At 43.5% G+C, this 12,758-nt stretch overlaps 1 long non-coding RNA gene across 1 annotated transcript; it reads left to right on the top strand.

Annotated features, from left to right (window-relative positions):
- The first annotated feature begins 3,002 nt into the window (after window positions 1-3,002).
- On the top strand, window positions 3,003-10,867 carry LOC139577742 (uncharacterized). The gene is made up of 3 exons (XR_011675375.1): window positions 3,003-3,527; window positions 4,298-7,540; window positions 9,729-10,867. It is a non-coding gene; the product is annotated as an uncharacterized lncRNA (long non-coding RNA).
- The last annotated feature ends 1,891 nt before the right edge of the window (window positions 10,868-12,758 follow it).

Genomic DNA, 12,758 nt, shown 5'->3' with positions numbered 1-12,758 from the left:
TGGATGAGTGTTTCAGACAGCGGGGTTACCCAGAGGACTGTCTGGATGAGCGTTTCAGACAGCGGGGTTACCCAGAGGACTGTCTGGATGAGCGTTTCAGACAGCGGGGTTACCCAGAGGACTGTCTGGATGAGCGTTTCAGACAGCGGGGTTACCCAGAGGACTGTCTGGATGAGCGTTTCAGACAGCGGGGTTACCCAGAGGACTGTCTGGATGAGCGTTTCAGACAGCGGGGTTACCCAGAGGACTGTCTGGATGAGCGTTTCAGACAGCGGGGTTACCCAGAGGACTGTCTGGATGAGCGTTTCAGACAGCGGGGTTACCCAGAGGACTGTCTGGATGAGCGTTTCAGACAGCGGGGTTACCCAGAGGACTGTATGGATGAGCGTTTCAGACAGCGGGGTTACCCAGAGGACTGTCTGGATGAGCGTTTCAGACAGCGGGGTTACCCAGAGGACTGTCTGGATGAGCGTTTCAGACAGCGGGGTTACCCAGAGGACTGTCTGGATGAGCGTTTCAGACAGCGGGGTTACCCAGAGGACTGTCTGGATGAGCGTTTCAGACAGCGGGGTTACCCAGAGGACTGTCTGGATGAGCGTTTCAGACAGCGGGGTTACCCAGAGGACTGTCTGGATGAGCGTTTCAGACAGCGGGGTTACCCAGAGGACTGTCTGGATGAGCGTTTCAGACAGCGGGGTTACCCAGAGGACTGTCTGGATGAGCGTTTCAGACAGCGGGGTTACCCAGAGGACTGTCTGGATGAGCGTTTCAGACAGCGGGGTTACCCAGAGGACTGTCTGGATGAGCGTTTCAGACAGCGGGGTTACCCAGAGGACTGTCTGGATGAGCGTTTCAGACAGCGGGGTTACCCAGAGGACTGTCTGGATGAGCGTTTCAGACAGCGGGGTTACCCAGAGGACTGTCTGGATGAGTGTTTCAGACAGCGGGGTTACCCAGAGGACTGTCTGGATGAGCGTTTCAGACAGCGGGGTTACCCAGAGGACTGTCTGTATGAGCGTTTCAGACAGCGGGGTTACCCAGAGGACTGTCTGGATGAGCGTTTCAGACAGCGGGGTTACCCAGAGGACTGTCTGGATGAGCGTTTCAGACAGCGGGGTTACCCAGAGGACTGTCTGGATGAGCGTTTCAGACAGCGGGGTTACCCAGAGGACTGTCTGGATGAGTGTTTCAGAGAGCGGGGTTACCCAGAGGACTGTCTGGATGAGCGTTTCAGACAGCGGGGTTACCCAAAGGACTGTCTGGATGAGCGTTTCAGACAGCGGGGTTACCCAGAGGACTGTCTGGAGGAGCGTTTCAGACAGCGGGGTTACCCAGAGGACTGTCTGGATGAGTGTTTCAGACAGCGGGGTTACCCAGAGGACTGTCTGGATGAGTGTTTCAGACAGCGGGGTTACCCAGAGGACTGTCTGGATGAGCGTTTCAGACAGCGGGGTTACCCAGAGGACTGTCTGGATGAGCGTTTCAGACAGCGGGGTTACCCAGAGGACTGTCTGGATGAGCGTTTCAGACAGCGGGGTCACCCAGAGGACTGTCTGGATGAGCGTTTCAGACAGCGGGGTCACCCAGAGGACTGTCTGGATGAGCGTTTCAGACAGCGGGGTCACCCAGAGGACTGTCTGGATGAGCGTTTCAGACAGCGGGGTTACCCAGAGGACTGTCTGGATGAGTGTTTCAGACAGCGGGGTTACCCAGAGGACTGTCTGGATGAGTGTTTCAGACAGAGGGGTTCCCCAGAGGACTGTCTGGATGAGCGTTTCAGACAGCGGGGTTCCCCAGAGGACTGTCGGGATGAGTGTTTCAGACAGCGGGGTTACCCAGAGGACTGTCTGGATGAGTGTTTCAGACAGCGGGGTTACCCAGAGGACTGTCTGGATGAGTGTTTCAGACAGCGGGGTTACCCAGAGGACTGTCTGGATGAGTGTTTCAGACAGCGGGGTTACCCAGAGGACTGTCTGGATGAGTGTTTCAGACAGCGGGGTTACCCAGAGGACTGTCTGGATGAGCGTTTCAGACAGCGGGGTTACCCAGAGGACTGTCTGGATGAGTGTTTCAGACAGCGGGGTTACCCAGAGGACTGTCTGGATGAGTGTTTCAGACAGCGGGGTTACCCAGAGGACTGTCTGGATGAGTGTTTCAGACAGCGGGGTTACCCAGAGGACTGTCTGGATGAGCGTTTCAGACAGCGGGGTTCCCCAGAGGACTGTCTGGATGAGCGTTTCAGACAGCGGGGTTACCCAGAGGACTGTCTGGATGAGTGTTTCAGACAGCGGGGTTACCCAGAGGACTGTCTGGATGAGTGTTTCAGACAGCGGGGTTACCCAGAGGACTGTCTGGATGAGTGTTTCAGACAGCGGGGTTACCCAGAGGACTGGATGAGTGTTTCAGACAGCGGGGTTACCCAGAGGACTGTCTGGATGAGCGTTTCAGACAGCGGGGTTACCCAGAGGACTGTCTGGATGAGCGTTTCAGACAGCGGGGTTACCCAGAGGACTGTCTGGATGAGCGTTTCAGACAGCGGGGTTACCCAGAGGACTGTCTGGATGAGCGTTTCAGACAGCGGGGTAGTAGAAACATCTGTTGGGTTGGTAGAATGTGGAAAGACCCACCTCATTGGTTAATATTCACTGTAGTAGTAACATCTGTTGGGTTGGTAGAATGTGTAAAGACCCACCTCATTGGTTAATATTCACTGTAGTAGAAACATCTGTTGGGTTGGTAGAATGTGTAAAGACCCACCTCATTGGTTAATATTCACTGTAGTAGTAACATCTGTTGGGTTGGTAGAATGTGTAAAGACCCACCTCATTGGTTAATATTCACTGTAGTAGAAACATCTGTTGGGTTGGTAGAATGTAGAAGTAGGTTTTAAATTCATACTTATTACAAATCTGTAGTTGTCTGACTATTACATTTATCTGCGTTAACCACTCCAGTCAACAGATGGCGATATGCGTTTTTCAGGCGATGCTATCAGAGTGACGTATAATGTAGTGGACGGGACGCTTCTTCAACAACATCTAGTCAGCCACCTCGGTAGCTTCCTAGCGGAAACATTCAAGCTGTTCAGACTGCTTCGGTGTATATTTGCCTCTGTATGTGAAACATAATTCTGTCTTTTAACTAGTTTCCCCATTTAATGTCATATTTCCGTTTAGTCAGGGAACGGTAGCTGGCTTGATAAATGAGCCTATCACTAGGCTAGTCGCTAACTAGCTAGGTTAGCTGGCTAACATCCCCGACCATGAGCTCAGCAAGCTACTGCCCTCCTGCTAAAAAAGAGGTCTGCTTGAAGGAGAAAGAAGGTATTTGGCTGAACGTTGTCGTGAAAGAGGAGGATGAAGAGGAGGATGTCACAGTAAACGAAGAAGTAGAGGGTGAGGCTGTTACAGAGAAAGAAGAGGAAGAAAACGATTATACTTTTTCTGGAGTGAATGAAGGAGAGAGAACTGTCATATTGAAGGAGGAGGAGAGGGAAGAGGAGGAGACAGAAGATCTGAGTAACACCAGTAAGTCCTGTCTTGAAAATACTTTTTGAACTAATGTGTGGTTTTAAAACGGCATTCTACTCAAGTTCTGAGCTTAAATGCCGTTTATTAATGTAGGAATTGATAAAGCTACACTGTAAGATGTGAATACCATCAACAAGCTGGCCAACAACAAAACTTTAACAATGGATTTGCACGCAAAATCACAACTTAAATGTCTCACGGAATGGACTTGCCTTCATTCAATACTGCAATTCCATTGTGCTAAACTGGAGGCGATTCCTAGCCCACTGTTGACTGCCGTCAAGTGAGACGACAGTCGCAAAACGCGATCAGTTTCTTCCTGACTTTGCGTGCGCGAATACACTTTTTTTCAGGCAGGGAAACTGAGTTGAACGGACTCTCATGCACAGATAGTCGAGACGCTACAAATCATTCCAAGCTAACCGTTTGAAGCACACTTATTCAATCTTCCATAATAAAAATGATACCAAATCGTTTATTTAATTTCTGCGTTATCATAAAGTACTTTATCATTGCTAGAGTGCCAAGCGTAGGCTGGACTGGTGTAAACGCTACAGCATACAATGACATTCTAGACCATTCTGTAGGCCTCTCTGACTAAGAACCACACAGAGACCTGCATTTTGTAGTCGCTTTAATAATACTTGTGAAAACTGACTTCAGGTGATTGAGGGATCTAGTCTAGATTATACGTCATAGGAAGTTTTATCATGTGGAGGTTTCATTCAGGTCTCTGTTTAATTAAATCATCTGTTTGTCTTTGACAGGAGAGAGACCAGACTCTCCTTCTGACAGCAGGAAGAGTCCTTCAGGGAAACCAGACCCCGAGACGTCCAAACCAGCAGGACGACATCACTGCTCCCAGTGTGGAAAGAGTTTTACTCAGTTAGGGAGCCTGAGAACACATAAGAGAATACACACTGGAGAGAAGCCTTACCACTGTTCCCAATGTGGAATGACGTTTACCCAGTTAGGGAGCCTGCAAACGCATGAGAGGGGACACACAGGGGAAAAGCTTTTCCAATGTTCCCATTGTGGAAAGAGTTTTGGCCAGGTAGGAAACCTGAACAAGCATGAGAGGACTCACACAGGTAAGAAGATGTACCGCTGCTCCCAGTGTGGAGAGAGATTTACCCGGTTAAGGTACCTGAAAGAGCATGAAATAATACATACAAATACACAGGAGGAGAAGACATACCACTGCTCTCATTGTGGAAAGACCTTTTCCCAGTCAGAGAACCTGAAAACACATGAGAGAATCGAGAGGCTGTGTTCTGACTTGTGTTTTTGACTGAGAATGTGTGTTTTTGTTTGGGCTGTCAGACTTGAGTTCACTTTGTGTAATGTTAGTGCACTATTTTTTGTGAATTTATTGTAATGTTTTTAAAATTGTATAACTGCCTTTAATTTTGCTGGACCCCAGGAAGAGGAGCTGCTGCCTTGGCAGGAACTAATGGGGATCCATAATAAACCCCAGGAAGAGTAGCTGCTGCCTTGGCAGGAACTAACGGGGATCCATAATAAACCCCAGGAAGAGTAGCTGCTGCCTTGGCAGGAACTAACGGGGATCCATAATAAACCCCAGGAAGAGTAGCTGCTGCCTTGGCAGGAACTAAATGGGATCTATACTAAATACAAATACTTTTATCAATATATTTGTCTCTCTTTACTCTCGGATTTGAAAATGCTAATTAGCATCAAAGTAGACCACATGCAAGACTACAAATCCCTGCAAGCTCCTGCAAGTCATCTCTAGCCGACACCTTTCACAGAACAGTTCACAGAATTGTCCATTGAAATAAATGTTGACAATTTAATCATTGCTACATTAAGGCCTGATTGGTGGAGTGCTGCAGAGATGGTTGTCCTTCTGGAAGGTTCTCCCGTCTCCACAGAGGAAATCTGGAGCTCTGTCAGAGTGAACATCGGGTTCTTGTTCACCTCCCTGACCAAGGCCCTTCTCCCCCGATTCATCAGTTTGGCCGGGCGGCCAGCTCTAGAAAGAGTATTGGTGGTTCCAAACTTCTTCCATTTAAGAATGATGGCGGCCATTGTGTTCTTGGGGACCGTCAATGCTGCAGACATTTTTTGGTACCTTTCCCCAGATCTGTGCCTCGACACAATCCTGTCTCAGAGCTCTACGGACAATTCCTTTGACCTCATGGCTTGGTTTTTGCTCTGACATGCACTGTAAACTGTGGGACCTTATATAGACAGGTGTGTGCCTTTCCAAATCATGTCTAATCAATTGAATTTACCACAGGTGGACTCCAATCAAGTTGTAGAAACATCTCAAGGATGATCAATGGAATCAGGATGCATCTGAGCTCAATTTCGAGTCTCAAAGCAAAGGGTCTGAATACTTAAGTAAATACATTTGCAAAAATGTCTAAAAAACTGTTTTTGGTTTGTCATTTTGGGGTATTGTGTGTAGATTGATGAGGGGAAAAAATCTTCAATTTTAGAATGAGGCTGTAATGTAACTAAATGTGGAAAAAGTGAAGGGGTCTGAATACTTAACGAATGCACTGTATTACACTGGCAGTGTTTTCTACCATTGGCAGTTTTGTACACAGTCACGTGATACGTGGTATAGAAAAGTCCAATCTTAGGAGAGTACATGGGAGGCACTATACTGTGTGTCTGCAGGTGTCTATCTGGTCAAAACCACTGATACAGGTGCCCCTCCACCCTCTGGTGGGATGGATCATGTCTACAGAGAAACCTACATTCAAATACTTTGATTTGTGTGTATTGGGTATATGTTGTGAAATTGTTAGATATTACTGCACTGTCGGAGCTAGAACCACAAGCATTTTGCTACACCCGCAATAACATTTGCTAAACACGTGTATGTGACCAATAAAATGTGATTTGATTTTGATTTGAAATAAACGTCCTATTTATCAAAGGTGCTTTTGGCTGGAGTCAAAATGACTCCAAAGGATTTGAGTTTGTTAAAAGTCCATATTGATACAGAAACACTAAACCATGATTTAGATGTATTAAGAACAAGTTGATTGACAAAGTCATGAAGAATTAAATTAACCACATTTTGGCTCTGATTAAAGATATGCTTCTGGGGTCAAAATGATCCATATGGTTCAATGTAAATATGTAGTGGATCTAAAGTTTGTTTTAAATTATCACTCATTAAAAACGACTCAATCAACACATGCTTTTATTTGAACGACTTAATATAAGAATCAACTTTTATGAAATACATGAAAAATAAACTTTTGGTTCCTGAACTGCGTTGCCCATTCCAGTCAGCAGTCGGCGATGTGCGTCTTTTAGGTTCAGGCGATGCTGCCAGTGTGACGTATAATCTAGTGGACGGGACGCTCCTTCAACAACAACAGTTAGTCAGACACCTCGGTAGCTTTCTAGCAAACATAGCTACAACATTCACGGTCTTTACACTGTTATGGTGTATATTAGTCGCTGTGTTTTAAACACACTTCTGTCGTATGTGCTTGTTGGCCCATTTAATTATATAATTACGTTGTTTGTCAGCTAGCTGGTTTGCTAAATTAGCTTAGAACTAGGCTAGTTGCTAATGCTAGCTAGCGAACATCCCCGACCATGAGTTCACTAAGCTACTCTCCTGCTAAAAAAGAGGTCTTCTGGACGGAGAAAGAAGCTCTCCTGAAAGAGGAGGAGGAAGAGAAGGATGTTACAATACAAAAACAAGTAGAGGGTGAGGCTGTTACCGTGAAAGAAGAAGAGAAAGACGTTTCTGTGGAAGAAAAGGAAGACGCGTTCAGAGTGAAAGAGGAGGAGGATGTTACAGTAAAAGAAGAGGAGGCAGAGAGAGAGGAGGATGCAGTTTTTGGAGTGAAAGAGGAGGGGGGAGATGACTGTCACATCGAAAAAGGAGGAAGAGGACGAAGAGGAGGAAACTGGACATCTGGGCCCGGTTTCCCAAACGCATCTTAAGGCCTCCTATGGTTCTGACGGTGAACTTATCCGTAAGATGGTTTTGAGAAACCGGGCCGTGATTAACATTAGTAAGTACTGTCTTAAAACCAGAGGAACAAACTGCAGTTGTTGAACTGATGTGTGGTGTTAAAGGGGAAATATGCAATTGCTACATTTATATTATTTATAGCCATTGATTCTTGAAGAATATAACACATGCCTCATGAGCTTAGTTCAACTGTTGTACCCCATCAGAACCCCAAACAAGCTTTTTTTACGCCAATGTTTAGAAACATAGTAAACCAACACTGTATAGCTTCAACATGGTTAAAACTATAATGCTGATATAATCGATGGTCAGTCCTTGCATCCATAGGTCTGTCTATGAATTTGAGAGTAGTTACATTTCTCCAGCCCCATCCATCATCTTATGACCAAAACAGTGGTGGAATGACATCTTTGTTATTGTTTTGAACTGCAGATTGGTTGGTTGATTGATTTGGCTTTTTTAAAGGGACAACCTAGGATTTAAACAGCAACAAAATGGCTGCCTGAGACTTGGTTTGGTAAACCGCTGTGGGATGGGGGCTGTAGAAATGTAACCACTCTCACATTCATAAAGAAAGCTATTGTAGCAACCTTAACCCAAAACCTAGCGACCTCGTCAAGAAGTTCAGACATCTTGGTGTAACAGTTATAAAGTGTTGGCTTGACAGTCGCTGGACCAGGTTTGAGTTCAGCTCAGGGCTTCCCCCTGAATTCACTACACTATGAATACGTTTATAATGTTACTGTCTGCTTGATTTACAGTCGCGTCTCATTACTCTGTTTGGACACAGAGATACTTAGCTCATCTGTAGAGAACTGTTCCTTGATGGAGAGGCTATTGTACAACACACAGAGATACTTAGCTCATGTGTAGAGAACTGTTCCTTAATGGATAGGCTATTGTACAACACACAGAGATACTTAGCTCATAATGTGTGGAGAACTGTTCCTTGATGGAGAGGCTATTGTACAACACACAGAGATACTGAGCTCATAATGTGTAGAGAACTGTTCCTTGATGGATAGGCTATTGTACAACATACAGAGATACTTAGCTCATAATGTGTGGAGAACTGTTCCTTGATGGAGAGGCTGTTGTACAACACACAGAGATATTTAGCTCATCTGTAGAGAACTGTTCCTTGATGGATAGGCTATTGTACAACACACAGAGATACTGAGCTCATAATGTGTAGAGAACTGTTCCTTGATGGAGAGGCTATTGTACAACACACAGAGATACTTAGCTCATAATGTGTGGAGAACTGTTCCTTGATGTTATGGGCCCTACAGTAGGTATATGTTATTGTTAGGTGAAGTGTTTGGTCCTACAGTAGGTCTATGTTATTGTTAGGTGAAGTTATGGGTCCTACAGTAGGTCTATGTTGTTGTTAGGTGAAGTTATGGGTTCTACAGTAGGTCTATGTTGTTGTTAGGTGAAGTTCTGGGTCCTACAGTAGGTCTATGTTGTTGTTAGGTGAAGTTATGGGTCCTACAGTAGGTCTATGTTGTTGTTAGGTGAAGTTATGGGTCCTACAGTAGGTCTATGTTGTTGTTAGGTGAAGTTATGGGTCCTACAGTAGGTCTATGTTGTTGTTAGGTGAAGTTATGGGTCCTACAATAGGTCTATGTTGTTGTTAGGTGAAGTTATGGGTCCTACAGTAGGTCTATGTTGTTGTTAGGGGAAGTTATGGGTCCTACAGTAGGTCTATGTTGTTGTTAGGTGAAGTTATGGGTCCTACAGTAGGTCTATGTTGTTGTTAGGTGAAGTTATGGGTCCTACAGTAGGTCTATGTTGTTGTTAGGTGAAGTTATGGGTCCTACAGTAGGTCTATGTTATTGGTATAACTAGCGGTTTCCGCATTAGCATGGAGGAGGTTCTGCAACCAAATTGCGTGTGCATTGCCCTCGTGCGTCTATTTTAGCAAACACAGAAAGGGGCCTATATTGGTGACCAAAGGTTGCCTGGAACACTGCTTAGGGGTTCAGCAACTGTAATAACTTATTTCTAGCCTACAATCATCGATGTTACTACTCATGTGAAAACAAGACAAAATATGACTTGTTGCTCACTTGACTGTCTTAAGACAATTGTCAAATAATTTTAACATTCATTACAGACGTCAATTGTTGTACAATATCATGGCTATTCTGTTGGTATCACCTTTTATAGTGAATTTCTGCTGTTGTGGGCCTTTAACCATCTGTCTGACTTTGTTGTTCACACAGGAGAGAGACGTGACTATCGTGGATCCTCTGGGGAGCCTCAACAACATCATGAAGCTGACGAGGCAGAGAAGAGTCCCTCCCGATCAGAACACCTCAAGAAACACCAGAGGAGACCCACAGGGAAGAAATCTCACTGCTGCTCTGACAGTGGGAAAGGTTGCAAATCTTCATTAGAACTTAAAATACACCAGCGAGTACACACAGGAGAGAAATCTCACTGCTGCTCTGACTGTGGGAAGAGTTACTTAAGATCAAATTCACTAAAAGTACACATGAGAATTCACACAGGAGAGAAACCTTATAGCTGTGATCAATGTGGAAAGAGTTTTACTACATCTAGCCATCGGATTGTACACCAGAGAACACACACAGGAGAGAAATCTTATAGCTGTGATCAATGTGGGAAGAGTTTTACTCAGTCAAGCAACCTGGTATCACACCAGAGAACACACACAGGAGAGAAACCTTATAGCTGTGATCAATGTGGGAAGAGTTTTACTCAGTCAAGCAGCCTGGTATCACACCAGAGAACACACCCAGGAGAGAAACCTCATAGCTGTGATCAATGTGACAAGCGATACTCTGATAAAAGATCTCTGATCAAACATCAGAAAATACATACATGAAGGAGTTGTTTCATGATATCAATGAAATAATGTCACAATGTAGAATGTTTTCACATTGTAGTAGGAGTATTTTAATGATGTCACAATGTAGATTGTTTTCACATTGTAGTAGGAGTATTTTAATGATGTCACAATGTAGAATGTTTTAACATTGTAGTAGGAGTATTTTAATGATGTCACAATGTAGAATGTTTTAACATTGTAGTAGGAGTATTTTAATGATGTCACAATGTATAATGTTTTAACATTGTAGTAGGAGTATTTTAGTAATGTCACAATGTATAATGTTTTAACATTGTAGTAGGAGTATTTTAGTAATGTCACAATGTATAATGTTTTAACATTGTAGTAGGAGTATTTTAATAATGTCACAATGTAGAACACTAAACGTTTGCCCCCTGTTCTATTGATTTCAGCATGATATGGATATTAACCTCAGGGGAAAATCCAGGCTATTAATCCAGTACTACGGTGCTTGTTTTAAAAAATACAAGTAATATGATTATTGTTGCAGATGTTTGTGCAGATGGTATATTTTATGTTTAGGTTTTCAATATCACAACCTGTTTCTGCATATTGGTTATTGATTTGGACACTTTAAAACTGTGTTTTGACATTGGGCTATACCACCTAGCTACATGTAATGAAAAGACGTTGAAAAGAAGACTATACCCGACGTCCAATATACGTTTAGTTTAAGTTGAAAGGTTTAAATATTTATTTTCGGGTTGTTAATAATGACTTGAAAACAATTTAATTTCAAAGTTCTTGCAGTCTATACACATTAACTGTTGTGGAAAATATTGAGTCAAATATTTCACCAATACCTGAACCTGTGAATTCATTTAGACTTTATTACTAACAGTAACAAAGCCGAGCAATTCCATGGAAGAACTAACTCTTCATTCTTAGTACTTGGCTTTTATACAGTCTGATCCTTACATAACATTCTAACCACTAGGCTACCCTGCCGCCCCAATAATACACTAAATACATGTAATATAGCCTATACAGTCTGATCCTTACATAATATTCTAACCACTACCCTGCCGCCCCGATAATACACTAAATACATGTAATATAGTCTATACAGTCTGATCATTACATAACATTCTAACCACTAGGCTACCGCCCCAATAATACACTAAATACATGTAATATAGTCTATACAGTCTGATCCTTACATAACATTCTAACCACTAGGCTACCGCCCCAATAATACACTAAATACATGTAATATAGCCTATACAGTCTGATCCTTACATAACATTCTAACCACTACCCTGCCGCCCCAATAATACACTAAATACATGTAATATAGTCTATACAGTCTGATCCTTACATAACATTCTAACCACTAGGCTACCCTGCCGCCCCAATAATACACTAAATACATGTAAAAGAGCCTATACAGTCTGATCCTTACTTAACATCGTCACTCCACTTTATGAATCGTGTTGTCTTGCTTAGTGTCCATTCTCTTATTGGCTCAGATATTGGGGCATAGATTCTATTGGTGGTGACATGCACACTCCTACTGGTGTCTATAACTGATTATCTAATGTTCCTGTCCAAAGGTCTTTACAAGATCAGACTGATGTTGTCTATGTATCATTAACCCATGTGTGTCCAGTATCCTTCACAAGATCAGACTGATGTTGTCTATGTATATTAACCCATGTGTGTCCAGTAACCTTCACAAGATCAGACTGATGTTGTCTATGTATTATTAACCCATGTGTGTCCAGTAACCTTCACAAGATCAGACCGATGTTGTCTATGTATTATTAACCCATGTGTGTCCAGTATCCTTCACAAGATCAGACTGATGTTGTCTATGTATCATTAACCCATGTGTGTCCAGTAACCTTCACAAGATCAGACCGATGTTGTCTATGTATCATTAACACATGTGTGTCCAGTAACCTTCACCAGATCAGATATGGCTCAGACCAGACACGTCTTGTTAGTCTCCTTGCCTCATCTACACAGATTCTGCTTACGTTCTGTTTTTTACATGTCTAATAGTGACTCCATGTTGATCCAGCTTTGTACACTCACATGGGCTCAGCCTTCATTCTGCTTACACATGTCTAGTATTTAAACTTATATCGATTCATATTTCTACTTCAAAGAGAACAGTATAGATTACTGAAAATCACCAGATGACTGGACAATCCTCCCACACAGTCAGTTAGGAACAAATTGTTATTTACAATGACGGCCTATCCCAGCCAAACCCGGACAACACTGGGCCAATTGTGCACCACACTATGGGACTCCCAATAACAGCTGGATGTGATGCAGCCTGGATTCAAACCAGGTACTTCAGTGACACCTCTTGTACTGAGATGCAGTGTCTTAAATACATAAACATAAATAACATGTGTTGAATACAACTGGT

This window comes from Salvelinus alpinus, chromosome 6 (assembly GCF_045679555.1).
Source record: "Salvelinus alpinus chromosome 6, SLU_Salpinus.1, whole genome shotgun sequence".
Classification (NCBI taxonomy): domain Eukaryota; kingdom Metazoa; phylum Chordata; class Actinopteri; order Salmoniformes; family Salmonidae; genus Salvelinus; species Salvelinus alpinus.
This window is presented reverse-complemented; position numbering and strand designations above follow the sequence as displayed.